Source organism: Pyxicephalus adspersus, chromosome 2 (assembly GCF_032062135.1).
Source record: "Pyxicephalus adspersus chromosome 2, UCB_Pads_2.0, whole genome shotgun sequence".
Lineage (NCBI taxonomy): Eukaryota > Metazoa > Chordata > Amphibia > Anura > Pyxicephalidae > Pyxicephalus > Pyxicephalus adspersus.
In genome coordinates this window covers 12,489,894-12,503,873 of record NC_092859.1, presented here as the reverse complement: position 1 = coordinate 12,503,873, position 13,980 = coordinate 12,489,894, and the positions used below count along the sequence as shown (strand labels likewise).

Genomic DNA, 13,980 nt, shown 5'->3' with positions numbered 1-13,980 from the left:
ACCCAACCGTGGGTGAGAATGAAATCAAGAAAGATTGCAAGGATACCAACCAATAGATTATAGAGGTAAGTAAATTTTTGATCCATCACACAACACATACAACCCAGACTTTAGGATACTATAATGGATGAATGCCTAATATGACAAAAAAGGAAACAAAAAATGTGATTTGATTCATTGCCTATATGTGTGCCAAACATCCCAGACAGAGTCCAGTGAATCCCATGGCTTCCTTTTAATATATAAATCATGCAGACAAAGTCAAGAGGTTCAGCTGTTACTCAACCAACCGCATAACGGGAAGGATGAATGGTGCAAGTGGAATAATTGGCGGTGTCAGGTGCGGCAACTCAATAACTGACAATCTCTTAGGAAGTTCTAACACTGCAATAGCCAAAACAGAACACCTTTCTTATTGTTAATTGCTCATTTAAAAGTTTTGTTTTTTTTTAATTTATCAAAGGCCTTATTGTGAGCATCTCATGAATTTAAAACACACGCATGGCAGTCATTGCAAGTTTCATTGAGGGCTCTATTTGGGATGGCGGCATAAGGATCAGTCCAAGGTGGTCATGAAATAACACAAAAAGAACTTTCAACAATTGCAGGTTCTAAAAAATAAATCCTGACCCCCTTGATATCTATTTTTGTAGTATTTTTAGTGGACATCCATTATAGGATAACACAACGAGCACAAGCAAATAAACCTCACATGTACATAGATGGAGGCAAATCTCTGGAGCAGAGTGGTGGGACAATCAATGGATATTTATTGAGAGATGTTCTTACATGGCACCTTGTAATGATCGAAGACCATGCCAGGTCAGAGGAGACAGCCAGATCTCATATTTGTAGGACCTATGCTAAATCTCAGGCCTGGATATGCAAGAATACAAATTATTTGGCAGCTTCCATGTTTTATAGCTTTCAAATACACCTCCAATGTTTTCCAAAAACTTTCTACATTTTGTATTGATTGTAGAAGAATTCGTTTTTTGATCAAGTTTTATCGGAGGCATCCTGTGGGCACTTTTACATGACCTGAATGTTACATTATGTTGCCCCAACATGAATATCTCCAATGGGATCAAAACAGCTAACATCTCCAAGCTTTCCCTGTTCTATCCAACAGTAAAAAAACAAAAAACAAAAAAAGTTGTTTCTAGAGTTGGAAATCACTTGGCAGACGGAGCCGTTCACATATGTATGTTTCAGCTGTGTATTTAGCTGTTTGCTTGGAGTTCGGCCTAAATAAAATAGCAGAATGATCCAGCAGATTCCCTTTACGTCTATGTGCAGGCGTGTGTGTTCTCTCCTGTCTGAGAGGTATTTGGAGCTGTTACAAGTGATGAGGATGTGACAGGGAGGTCTCATCACCTCGGCACAGGAAGTGTCACATTTCTGCCTAATACTAATTATCTTGCAGAGTGTGATAATGAGAGTAAATAGCGTGCTGTACACCTGTCTCTGCAGACTGTCATCCTGGACCTGGCCTGCATAGTGTTATCCTGAACCATTCACTGCTGCCTGTATTGTATCATCTTCACTCGCCGGTCTGTATTCTGTCATTCCGAACTGTGTTTCCGGGTGTGCATCCTAAAATGTGGTCCTGGGTTACTATTGGATCATCCCGAACAACGCTCCTTGACCTTTATTGTATCATCCTGAACCACGCTCCCTGGGGTGCATGGTGTCACCCCAAACTGTGCTCCGGGACCACTATTTTATCATTCTGAACTGTGCTCCCTGATGTGCATGGTGTTGCCCCAAACTGTGCTCCTGGGTTACTATTGTGTCGTCTTGAACCACGCTTCCTAAACATTCTTGTGTCATCCTGAGCCTGGCTCCCTGGGGTGCATGGTGTCACCCCAAACTGTGCTCCGGCACCACTTTTTATCATTCTGATTTGTGATCCCTGGTGTGCATGGTGCCACCTTGGAATGTAGTCCTGGGCCACTTTTGGGTCATCCTGAACAATGCTCCCTGATGTGCATAGTGTCACCCCAAACTGTGCTCCAGGACCACTATTGTGTCATCCTAAACTGTAATCCTTGGCCTTTTATTTATAGCCTTTATGGCCTTATATTTTATCATCCTGAACTATGCCCTCAAATGCATGGTGTCACCCTAACCTGTGCCCCTGGGTAACTATTGTGTCTTCCTGAACCACGCTACCTGGTGCACATGGTCTTACCCTAAACTTTGCTCCAGTAGTGTATCATCCCAATCCATTCCCCTAATTTGTAGGGTTTTATCCTGAACCATGCATCCATGTATCGTTCGGTCCAGGACTGTGCTCCCTGGCCTGAATTACGCCCTCCTTACTACTCTCCCCGGCCCGATGTCTTGTGCCATCCTGAATCACGTTCATTATATTGCTGATATTATATCATCCTGAACTGTGCTCCCGGGCCTATACTGTGCCATCCTGAACTGTGATCCTTGTCCACTATCGTATCATGCAAAGCAATGTTCCCTGGCCTACATGGTGTTTTCTAGAACTATGCTTACCAGTCTATACCATACCATCCTGGACTGTGCACCCTGGCCTCTATTATACCCTCTTTACTGCTCTCACTGCCATGTCCTGGTGCCATCCTGAAATCTGAACCAATTTTTTGGCCATAAGATTGAGCAAAATTACCAATCGGGGTTGGGTTTTTTGTTCACTGGTTAACCATGGAACCAACCATTGATCCATTTCTATAGTCAACCATTGAAACTCAAACAAATTTTTGTGGCACGATCATTTCAGTTAGATATAATGGTCCAAATTGACAAATTATTAAAATGGAATCATAACAATAGCAGATTCTGTCACTAATATAAAGAAGAGAACTTTATCCCTGCAAATAAAACTAAAGGTGGTCACACATGACAAGTATTTTGATTAAATTCAATGAAAAATGAGGCCATCATGATTGAGTACTGATTGATATATTGATCGGACATTCGAGAATTTTTGGGTATTTATTTGGCGACTTGATTACATAATTAAATAATTTTACATGAACACCAAACAAGATTTAATTATTTTATTTAAATTTGAAGTTCCATGTTAAACACAGAACCCTTCACTTATGTCCCCCGCTGTGTCTGGATTCATTCCTTCCTTCTTTTCATTCATTCTCCTGAATTATTCCCTTCTTCTTCTCTCTCTCTGAATTCCTTCTCACTTTCTATCTTATTTCCTCTTCCTCTCTCTGTTTTCTTTTCTGATTGCAGTCGGTTTCTTCTAATCTGTCTTTCCTCCATTCCCAGACTTCCCTCAGATCTCACAGCAGGACAGGGAGGGGACCAACAAAGAGTTCTGAGTGCATTGGAGAACCCAACATCTGTTTTCCAGATGTAACAACACCCAGCTGTGCCCTCCTACCTGCCAGACCCCACCACCACGAATGCCATTGTATCCGTCCAAAGTGTCCAATTACCTCTACATTATTACTAAGAGAAGAATTACCCCAACACCCCTCTGCTGGGCAACTTCTCATCCCAGAACCCAGATCATCGGCATCCTATAACTTCTATCATTATATTACTGGAACCCAGATCCTGAGTGTCCCCTGTAACATCATATTACAGTAACATATCTCTCCATAACTTATACAGAATACCGTTCACATCCAAACTGTTTTGTACATTTTTAATTGTACCCCATTTTAGGAAACAGCTGTACATCTTTACATTCTCTCAGTCACATATTAAGGCACAATATAAAGGGAAACACCGCTATAAATGCTCTTCTATATTATACACTGCCAAAAACACTTTACACATGGAAATGACTCACAGCTGTCCACAGACTGAGATGAACAAACAATCATTCTATATTTACATTGCTCGGGATTGTAGAAAATAAATGATCAGTTTGCTTCACCCCAATAAGACTTTGTAGTCTGGGCCAACAATATTGTGGTGTGTTAAATCAGTGAAAGGCTGAAGGTTTTGGTCTGAACTGATCTTACAAAGTTCTTAGCTCTTAAACCTTAGTTATGGAACACCTTTTCTGTATGTAATGAGGGGGGGAAGCGTTTGTAGTCAGGAGATCGGATTGGGGTAACATTGCTACAGAGTGCACAGAGCACATTGCCGCCCTAGTGGAAGAAGTGAAAATACGACATAACTCTATCCATGGCACCACACAGAAAGCACCATCAGATGCCTACACAGGGGGGAGTTGTTGTCTTGAAAACCCAAGCTGCTCCTAATTCTGGGGTGATGTGCTATGCAAACCTTTAAAAACATTCTCTGGACAAGAGACCAGCCATGTCCCTACCTCAATCTCCCCATGCTTTTTAAAATGTTGACTCAATGGCCAACGGCAAGGCTTTGGAGGGGTGCTGTGATGGCAAACTCAAGCCAAAGTAGACACATTTTTTTGGACTCTTTCAATGAAAAATGAGGAAAGCACAATTCAGCAGAATATGTTAAATAATACAAGCAATATAAAAGACATGGAGGTAATTGATGGGACCTGGAACTGTCATTTGCAATCCCTATTTAATGTACAGCGCTGCGTAATATGTTGGCGCTATATAAATCCTGTTTATTAATAATAATAATAATAATAATAACTGTATATTTTGTTGTGGCACCCGCACAGAAAATCACTGCAAGACTTCTGCAATGGGTCCACATCTCCAAAATAAATTATTTCAGCCGTGTCAAGTTTAAAGGATTCCTTCCCAAATATCCATGTTTCAGGTTTTTTTTCCATATATGTTCCATTGGATGAAAGTCAGGGCTTATAGGAGACCACTTCAGAATAATCCAATGTTTTGTTCTTAGTGATTCATAGGTTCTATTATCTGTGTGTTCTAGGTCCTTATCCTGTTGGAGACCTTGAATGAACCAGAGCTTTATGACAATGGGCATTACAATTTGCTCCAGAATGATATTTTAGATTTTCACTATGCACAAAATAAAGGAAACCCATGGTAGATGACCAAAGCAGCCCCAAAACGTAACCAACCCTCCTCTATATTTTACAATAGTCTTACAATCTTTATTTTTTTTTTCAACTGAGAACTTACCATATTTGCTACATTTTATATGTGACTTGACATAATGCTCCGTATTTGTCTTCTCTGCCCTCAGGACATTCCCATAGAATCATTGTAGCTTGCCTATATGCATTTCATCAATTTTCAATCTGGATTTTTTGTTTTTTCTTTCAACAGTGGAGTCCTCCTGGTCTTCTTTTTCCATTGAGTCCACTGTCACTCAAAAAGCAACATATGATGTGATGAGAAACTAATGGACCTTGACCTTGGAGTTCAATGAGTATTTCTTAAAATGTCCCTGGTTTTTGTCTTCCATTCTCACTATCCTACAGCCCATTCTGGGGTGGTTTTACCTCCAACAGTCCTTTGATCTCAAACCTTATTGTAACTGTTGTCCTATGAACTTCCAGCTGCTTGGCGATGGCCTGATAACCTTTTCTTTCAACATTCCCATCTATAATCGTCTTTCTGATCTTTTCAGACAACTCTCTCTCGTTTCCTATCTCCGGGTCAAGAAGGAGACATAATGATAGCAAACAGCAGAATGACAACTATCTCCTATTTGTATAGGCTTAATGGCTGATGGTTGGATTGGAGATGTGTGTGATATTAGTTAAAAAAAATCTAAAAATTACTGTAATTCAATTTTTTATTCTGAAAGTACTAACAAATGTGCCCAGGCCATGTTGGGATATTTGCAGAATAAGCAATACTCTATCTTCACACTTGCTTTCAGTTATTTGATGACCTATGCAAGTATACATGGGGCAATTGCTTTTCACTTTTCGGGAGGCACTCAAAGGTACCAACAGATTAGTCCATGTCTGTATGTGCAGCACGCTGCCGGTCCATCCATCCACAATATGCCTGCATTATATTGGGTAGCAAGGAGACCCCATGGTGATACCACCAAGCTGAATATTAGATATGTAATAAAAACAAAAATGATTTATTTAAAATTGTCATTAGCATTTAGATGAGGGGGTAAGAAACCAGAAAAGAGAAAATATAAGCACATTAAACTTATATATAAACTTAACAAGTGCTTTGGGTGTTTTTCATTCAGTTCACCTTCCCTCTTAAAAAAACATTTCCTACACCCTGTAATGTTTATCCTTGCAATTATCTCCTGCAGCTGGCTGCATAATTAATCTGTACATTATGTTTCCTTAGTGACTGGTCCCGAATCCAAATGTGTTCCAGGTGTTCCCTGGTTCCCATCACCTCTAGTAAAGGAGGCTGCAAAAAATTACAAGCACAAAAACGTACATGTTTGTAAAAATCCAATAATTCTGGGTTCACCATCTTTATCCTTGCTTCATTAGCTAGTGAGTAGCTGACCAGGGATAAATATTCAGCCAGACGGAACTCCGGACCTGAACATCTGTTCCAGGGTAGAAGTTCAATAAAGCTGCCTGTTGACATGACAGCTTTCCAATCTGCTTCCTCCATTCACCTAGGTGCAAAAGTTTCACTAAACTTTTACATCTGTGACTGGGCCAACTGAACCTGGTATCTACGAGAGGTTCCAGTAGGCTATCAAATGGTAACTTTGGAATGGCCATTAAAAGGTAGCCAGAGGCTATACCGACTCTGAGACTGATGGAAATTTTAGATTACTAGGGATCTCTCCTTTACAAATCAGTGGTTGCCGTCCCCGTTCTGATGTTGCTGTTGAATGGTGATTAATAGGAACCAAATAGTTGCATGGATGGAGCGTCACGTTGGACACCAGTCCTTTACATACACTTTAGCATGCTGAATTGTGCCAATATATATCTAAAAGTATAAAATATTAGACGTATGTGTCCAGATAGGAGTCAACAGGGTTAAGCTTGGACATTCTAGGCCCTTCTCCGCACAGAAGAATAACTGGAACCTCTGGTGGATCTGCTATACACAGCCAGCCCACACCTCCATGTGTGCACAAAGGCCACACTGAGCAGCGTCTGCCGGGACTCCGCACTACCTACGTATTCTAGAAATATGTACAGTACTATGGCATGTGTTGTAAAGTGACAAACCCAAAGGAATTTTTGTTCTTGCTCCAGCTACAAATCCTTTCTCTAAAAAAGTCCTTATATAGCACCCAGAAGTCACATAAAGGAGGACAACAATATATTATTAGTATATTAACCCAGACAGCAACATAATCCAGATATGGGGGATTCTAAACAACATAACTGCATGCCAGATCTTATCCATACTGGTATATAGAGCGTCAGGATAGAAAAACATGTCAGCATGGAAACATTGAGACCAGCAAATGGAAATCACAAGCTTCACAAATCATGAAATTCAATGTCTGCTGAAATCACCCCACTGGGACTGTCACTGATGGTCACGTACAGCTGACTTGGAGAACACGGCAGAAAGTTTTGATTTATTTGTCTTGTCCCACCCTTCTGAAAACCAAAGCAAAGAAATGTGTAAGGATCAGTGCCGGTTAAAGCAACAGGCCCACTTAACGGCTATCAGCTGCTTTGGAAGACTCCTCCATATTTTTACAGCTAATAGAAGTCCTTTCTATAGGTGGGTCCTCTCCTTCTCCTGTGTCACTGTTTGTATCTGTCTGTCATTTTAATGTACAGCGCTGCGTTATATGTTGGCGCTATATAAATCCTGTTTAATAAATAATAGGAGAAAGTTGTGAAAAGAGAGCACAATTGTCTTTTGTAAAGACATTAAAGCTGAGCTCCAGTCTAGACCTCATAATGCACCTGAAAGTGTAACAAAACTCACCATACTCACCTGTCCCTGATCCCTCGCAGGGCTCTGTCTTCTTCTGTAGGCAAGCTCGGGCCATCTTGATCGGCCGGGTCGGGATGACGTTTCTCTCCAGAAGGCGCACGGAGTTCGGTCATTCCTGGCAAAGGGGAAGCCGGGATTGCCATGTACAGCTCAGCTCTTTGCCAGATACCCGGAGCCATCAAGCAAGTAGGGATTATTGGAGAAGGGACATCACCTGTCCTGCCTGATCGCGGATTCTTAAAGCGTACCTAAAGTCAGAAATTACACCTTACATAAAAGGTTGTTGTTTGTTTTTTTTAGGTTTTTTAAAAAAAAGGGTGCAGCACCGCCCCCTAATTCTCGATCTAGGCCATTGAGAATAAATGGGAGCACAGAGCCTCTCGGGATACCTACCTCATGCATCCCAGCCCGCATGACTGAGCACCTTTGTCAAAAGGAAAAATAAATTGCGGATCTCATGCATGCGCAATTTTTTTCCCACCTACGTCACCTGATCTCTCGCCTTGCTCAGGTGACGTAGGAAGAAGAACCCGGAAGATGAGGAGAAGATGGCGACGTCCGGAGACTCGGCCTGAAGACTGATGCTGGGACGACGCGGGACCCAATAGAAGAGACCTCCGGATTAAACAAACTGCCCTGCGGGATTGAAGGTAAGTGTACTTATGTTGTTATGGGGACTTTTGAGTTTAGTTCCTCTATAGTTCCGCTTTAATAGCTCCATTTACCCCCTTTTACAGATCATTGCAATACATTGGTAAAAGGTTTCTTACTTTTTGTGTATTTTTGTATAATTCCCTTGTGACGAGGCAGCACATGTTACAGCGCCTTTGGCTGCCAGCTTATAGGCCTCAGGTAAGAATGGGCAAGACCCAAGGAGACCACCCTGGGTGATGCCCACCTATGATGCTGCCTTGTTCTGAATGGTGTGTAAGGCCGCACATGGATTAAACAGGCAGGCAGGAGATGGCTTGATGATGCAATGATGAATCAGGTTTGTTACCGGAAACCTCCAAGGTTTTTATTTCAGCGGATACAAGACTTTTCTAGAACTGCTCGCTGGAATGGTCTTCCCCGTCCTATTCGGCTTGCTCCTACTTTCTGCTCATTTAAAAGAGCACTCAAAGCCAATTTTTTCAAACTTGTCTACCCATCTTCTTCTGTCTTTTGAAACCGTCACTACTTCCCACCATTACATATCTCCCATCCTATTGTGTAATACTTCCACCACCTACTAGATTGTAAGCTCTTCAGGGCAGGGTTCTCCCCTCCTCTATCACTGTCTGTATTAGTCTGTCATTTGCAATCCCTATTTAATGTACAGCGCTGCGTAATATGTTGGCACTATATAAATCCTGTATAATAATGATATTAATAATGATAATAATAATAATCAATATAGCGGTCTACAAAGATCCAAGAAAAGGACAATTGTGTATCAGCAAGGTCCAGAGATCCCTCCACTGAATGTCCTCCAAGACTTCCCACAATCTGCAGAGAATCTTTTCATACAGAACTACATTTTTCAATCTGCAATAACAAGCAATGGTTATAAATATCCACGAGAGTGAATAAAAGGCCTTCTGCAAGCCTTGCGGAAAATGAGAGATTTCAGCTTTCTCCCTCCTGTGGCGGAAGTGGCCGTGGACCCGGAGGCAGCCGTTGTGTGTTTATTGTTATAAGGAGGACCGGCCCAGTCTAAATAACTTTCATGTAGAGCCAGATCTCAGCTCTGTGAAGTTTTTAGGGGCCACCGAGAGCCTCGTTTAGGTGGCCGCAAACAGCTTGCGGAATGCCAGGCGGCGAGTTCAGAAAGGAACTGAGAGTTCTAAACATTCCGTTTCCATTTTTGTTTTACAGCTTGCGACAATGTGGTTCCTACACAACACAAAACAGGCACTGAGCAATATTTTACCGACTCGGTGAAGGATAACGACTGAGATTGGGAGTGTTGTATCTGAATGGGACGATAAAAGGATTTATAATCTCAGAGATATTGGCCTGATTTATTAAATCCCTCCAAGGCTGAAGAGAATAGACTTTTATCAGTGAAGCTGGGTGATCCAGCAAACATGAAATGGATTTCTTAAAAATCATTTGCTATTTGTTAGCAAATGGACCAGATCCATTTCAGGTTTGCTGGATCACCCAGCTTCACTGATGAAAGTCTATCCTCTTCAGCCTTGGAGGGAATTTATAAATAAGACCCAATGCTTAGATCAGCCATGGTTGGGGTGTACAGCTGTGCGTCAAATTGGGGGACTATACACATTTAATTTTTCTCAATCAATTGTTGTCTTAAGCACACACTAATTGTCCTGTATTTGATTTGATAGAGATGTCCAATGGATGCCAGAGAATTGTCAATGGGAACTATTTTTCATAATCGTTTCCAGTGACAGATGAATGAATGAGTTCTGTACACATGGCACCATTCTGCTCTATGAAGAGGGAACAGGTGGCATACTCTTGTCCAAGAGAGCAAACAACCGTCGTTCATCAGTCTGCCATAATAAATTGATAAACAACATTAACAGACCACTGTACACATGTCAGATTTTAGCATGACAGTTCGTTCTGAGCGATAGTTATTTGGCATGTGTACATATCTTAAACCTAAGGCCACATTTACCATGTATGAGCACAATGTAAAGATGTGAAATGACAAGTAGATGGAGGGGAGCGTCTTCAGTCGAGCACCTTTTACTTAAAAATGTCCAAACATGGCACCTGAAAATTATAGGCTATTTGTGGTACTACTCACTCCTAATCCAGAGCTGTCCCTTGCAGAATTTCCTTTCTGCCACTAGATGTCAGCAGAATCATATCACCCACTTCCTCATAGCCCAGGCTGTCATGAACCCGTCCCCTGGAGGATTGTCATCACACTGGCCTGGGCTCAATGTACTACAGCACTGAACTGTTCTTGCTGGTCATTATGTATTATTATTATTATTAAACAGGATTTATATAGCGCCAACATATTACGCAGCGCTGTACATTAAATAGGGATTGTAATATTCAATTTCTTTTTTGCCAATATGTATCCATGTAATCTAATAGATAAAATGTTGCAATCAATACAATGTCAACCTGCTGCAATTATATACAAAAATTATAAAAAAAAACAGTTTTTGGAATTTGGCATTAAATCTCTCCAGCCGCCAGGGAATGATAATTCCCATTGGTTCTTATTTTATTTTTCTTCCTCACACCTCATCCTACACCAGCCACGCTGGGACTTGTAGTCCCCGGTCAGCTGTAGGGTGTGACGTTGGCCGATCTCCCTTCATCTGATATCACTTTATAATTACTTTACATCTGTACACACACCCAAATCAATTTTTTTTGGACCTGGACCTTTCCCAAATTCCCTCCCAGCCCTCTCCATCGCAGGAGACGCAGCAGCAGCCATTGGCAGCGCAGCACATCGCAGAATACACAAGATGTCCATGTAACCCCAGGCTGGGTGGGTCTGTCTGAGCCCAGTACAAAAATCTGGAATTCATAATCCCCAATGCTGCTTTCACCTAAATGAGAATTCCAGCTACACTCCTCTAACAGCCCCCTTCTGCCTGGACGCCAATCAATTGTCAGCTCCTAGGCTACACCATGCTGGAGGGAGGCAAAAATAAGCCAAATACCAGACAATTCATAATATACATCACCAAGAATTGTATACAAGAAATATCAACTGTTTCATCTCAGTGAAAACATTCACCACCATTGAAAGGAAATTCTTCCATTACCCAAAAACAAAAGCCACCAAAAATAATAATAAAAATAATAATGATGATAATATTAATGATAATAACATGAACAATTCATTGTAAGAGATTTTCCTGATTGATATAAATCTTTACAGAAGGATTCATCACCCACAAGCAGACCTCCTGATCAATTACAAGTTGCAAAATAATTCACAACTTGCAATCAATTCATTAAAATTTGTTTAATGTTACCCAATGCAAGATATAAATATATATATATATATATAAATATATTTATAATAAACATAAAGAGAACATATATATATATATATATATATATATATATATATATAACTACATAAACATCTACATAAACGTATACATAAACAATAAATATAAAGTTATACACATATACAAGCACATCAGCATTATATAAACATATATATAAATATAGATATAGATGCATAGATACACAGCCACATAAAATCTAAATTCTGCTTTCTACATTCTCACACTTTCACGCTCTATATTTTCACACGTTCGCACTTTTTTCCTATAAATATACATACATTGGAAATGAAATATTAATCCCCATTCAATATAATATAATATATATAAGATGCGCACACAGATGAGAAGTATTGGGGTAAACTTGTCACAAAACAAACTTTTCCCCATTCTTCTCTATGAATACTATGTATAAGTTGTATCAGTTTGGTTTGGGTATCAGAGCATCCTGGTAATATAAATTTGGGGAATGGATCTGGGGATGTTTGGCACAGTATGGGGGATTTATAGAAAATGTGATATATTATAGAAGGGTTTTATATGTATATGCACACATTGCCCCAGCTGCACAGTAATGTCCTGGCAGTGCACACAGGGATCTTATTGCACATCTGGATCTGGTTAGTGGAATATTCAGTCCTGGGGTGTGGGGAGCAAAAAAAGAAAAAAAGCCACGCTGGCAAATATCACCAACCCCAGCACCCCCATAGGTGCCAATGCCACCTCTCACCCCAATATTACACAAACCCCCCTACTTTGTTAGAGACTTACCCCCAAAGTGTCAGCTCTGCATTCCAGCACAGTGCTCTGTGTCTCCTCTGTCTCTTCTAATTCCCCAGCTCCTAAAATTCAGCCTCTAAGACCCCCCCTCTACCAAACCCACCCCTTCCCCCTCTTAAAGTCACAGTCCTGCCTTCTAGAAGAAGGAATATTCCTGCCTAGGAGATCCATAAGCTGGGGATGAGTTAGCACTGTGTATATAAATTGTATAAATGTATAAATATAAATTCTGCATTTGTGATCTGAGCTGCTTATCAGTCATATGATGAATGGATGACATGGTGACTAAACCATTGCAAACAACAACTGCAGATCTGGCTGCCGAGAGCCCTCATCGCACAGATAACGCGGCGTGACTCGGACAGGAGAACGCAGATTGTTCCGCTAACGCTGCACAATTTGTGAGCCACAATAAAAGTTGTTAAAGAAGACCGGTCATTAAAAAATATACTAAAGTCCCCACCTTTTAGATTGTAAGCTCTTCAGGGCAGGTCCTCTCCTCCGGTGTCATTGTCTGTCTGTCATTTGCAATCCCTATTTAATGTACAGCGCTGCGTAATAGGTTAGTGCTATATTCATATTGTTACTTAATATTAAAACAATCTTTCATGATCATTTCCAGCCACAGGTGAATGAATGAGTGCTGTGCCTTTTAGTTCTATGGGAAGGGAAGGAGGATGAATAAGCGGCACTCCACTGTGCTTTACTCCAAAGAAAATGTCAGTGGTTGTTCTCAGTCGGTCGTCAATCCGCCTGGTCGGGGACCGCTGTACATATCTTATGTTCACCACCGTTTGGCTTGGGTAACAATTATCTGACGTGTGTGAATCATAAGGACTCACAACACAATCACCCGTGTGCTGCAAAATTAAACTAATTATTATGAAAAATTCTTATCATTTGTATGTAGATTGATATATCAATACTGGAGAATAGGAATGTGATCGATTTAACTCAGATTTATCTTCAAGAATTAAAAATAAAAATTCAAAAATGATCAAACTACATATTTAGTGAGGGGGATAGTGCTCTGATGTCTACTTTCAGCATTGATCATCATGGACTGGACACACAGACACTATCCATCCATCCACCTGTCTGTCCTTCCATCCGTCTGTCCATTTATCTGACCGTCCATCTGTCCGTCCGTCCATCCATCCGTGCATCCATCCATCCGTCCATCCATCCATCCGTCCGCCCGTCCGTCAGTTCGTCCATCTCTCCATCTATCTGTTCGTCCATCCTTCTATCCCTCCATCCATCCGTCAGTTCCCCCATCTCTCAATCCATCCATCCGTCCATCCATCCATCCGTCCGTCCATCTCTCCATCCATCCGTCCGTCCATCCTTCCATCTGTCTGTCCATCCATCTGTCCGTCTATCCCTCCATCCATTTATCCGTCCGTCCATCCATCTGTCAGTTCGACCATCTCTCCATCCATCCGTCCGTC

General features: G+C 41.1%; 1 protein-coding gene across 3 annotated transcripts in view; it reads right to left on the bottom strand.

The window, feature by feature from the left end:
• Positions 1-12,603, bottom strand: part of KANK2 (KN motif and ankyrin repeat domains 2) — a 66,783-nt gene extending 54,180 nt beyond the window's left edge. For all 3 annotated transcript variants that reach the window (XM_072399567.1, XM_072399566.1, XM_072399568.1), the window contains exon 1: positions 12,521-12,603. The gene's annotated coding sequence lies outside the window, so the exon portion shown is untranslated. The remainder of the gene's footprint in view (positions 1-12,520) is intronic.
• Positions 12,604-13,980: the final 1,377 nt, after the last annotated feature.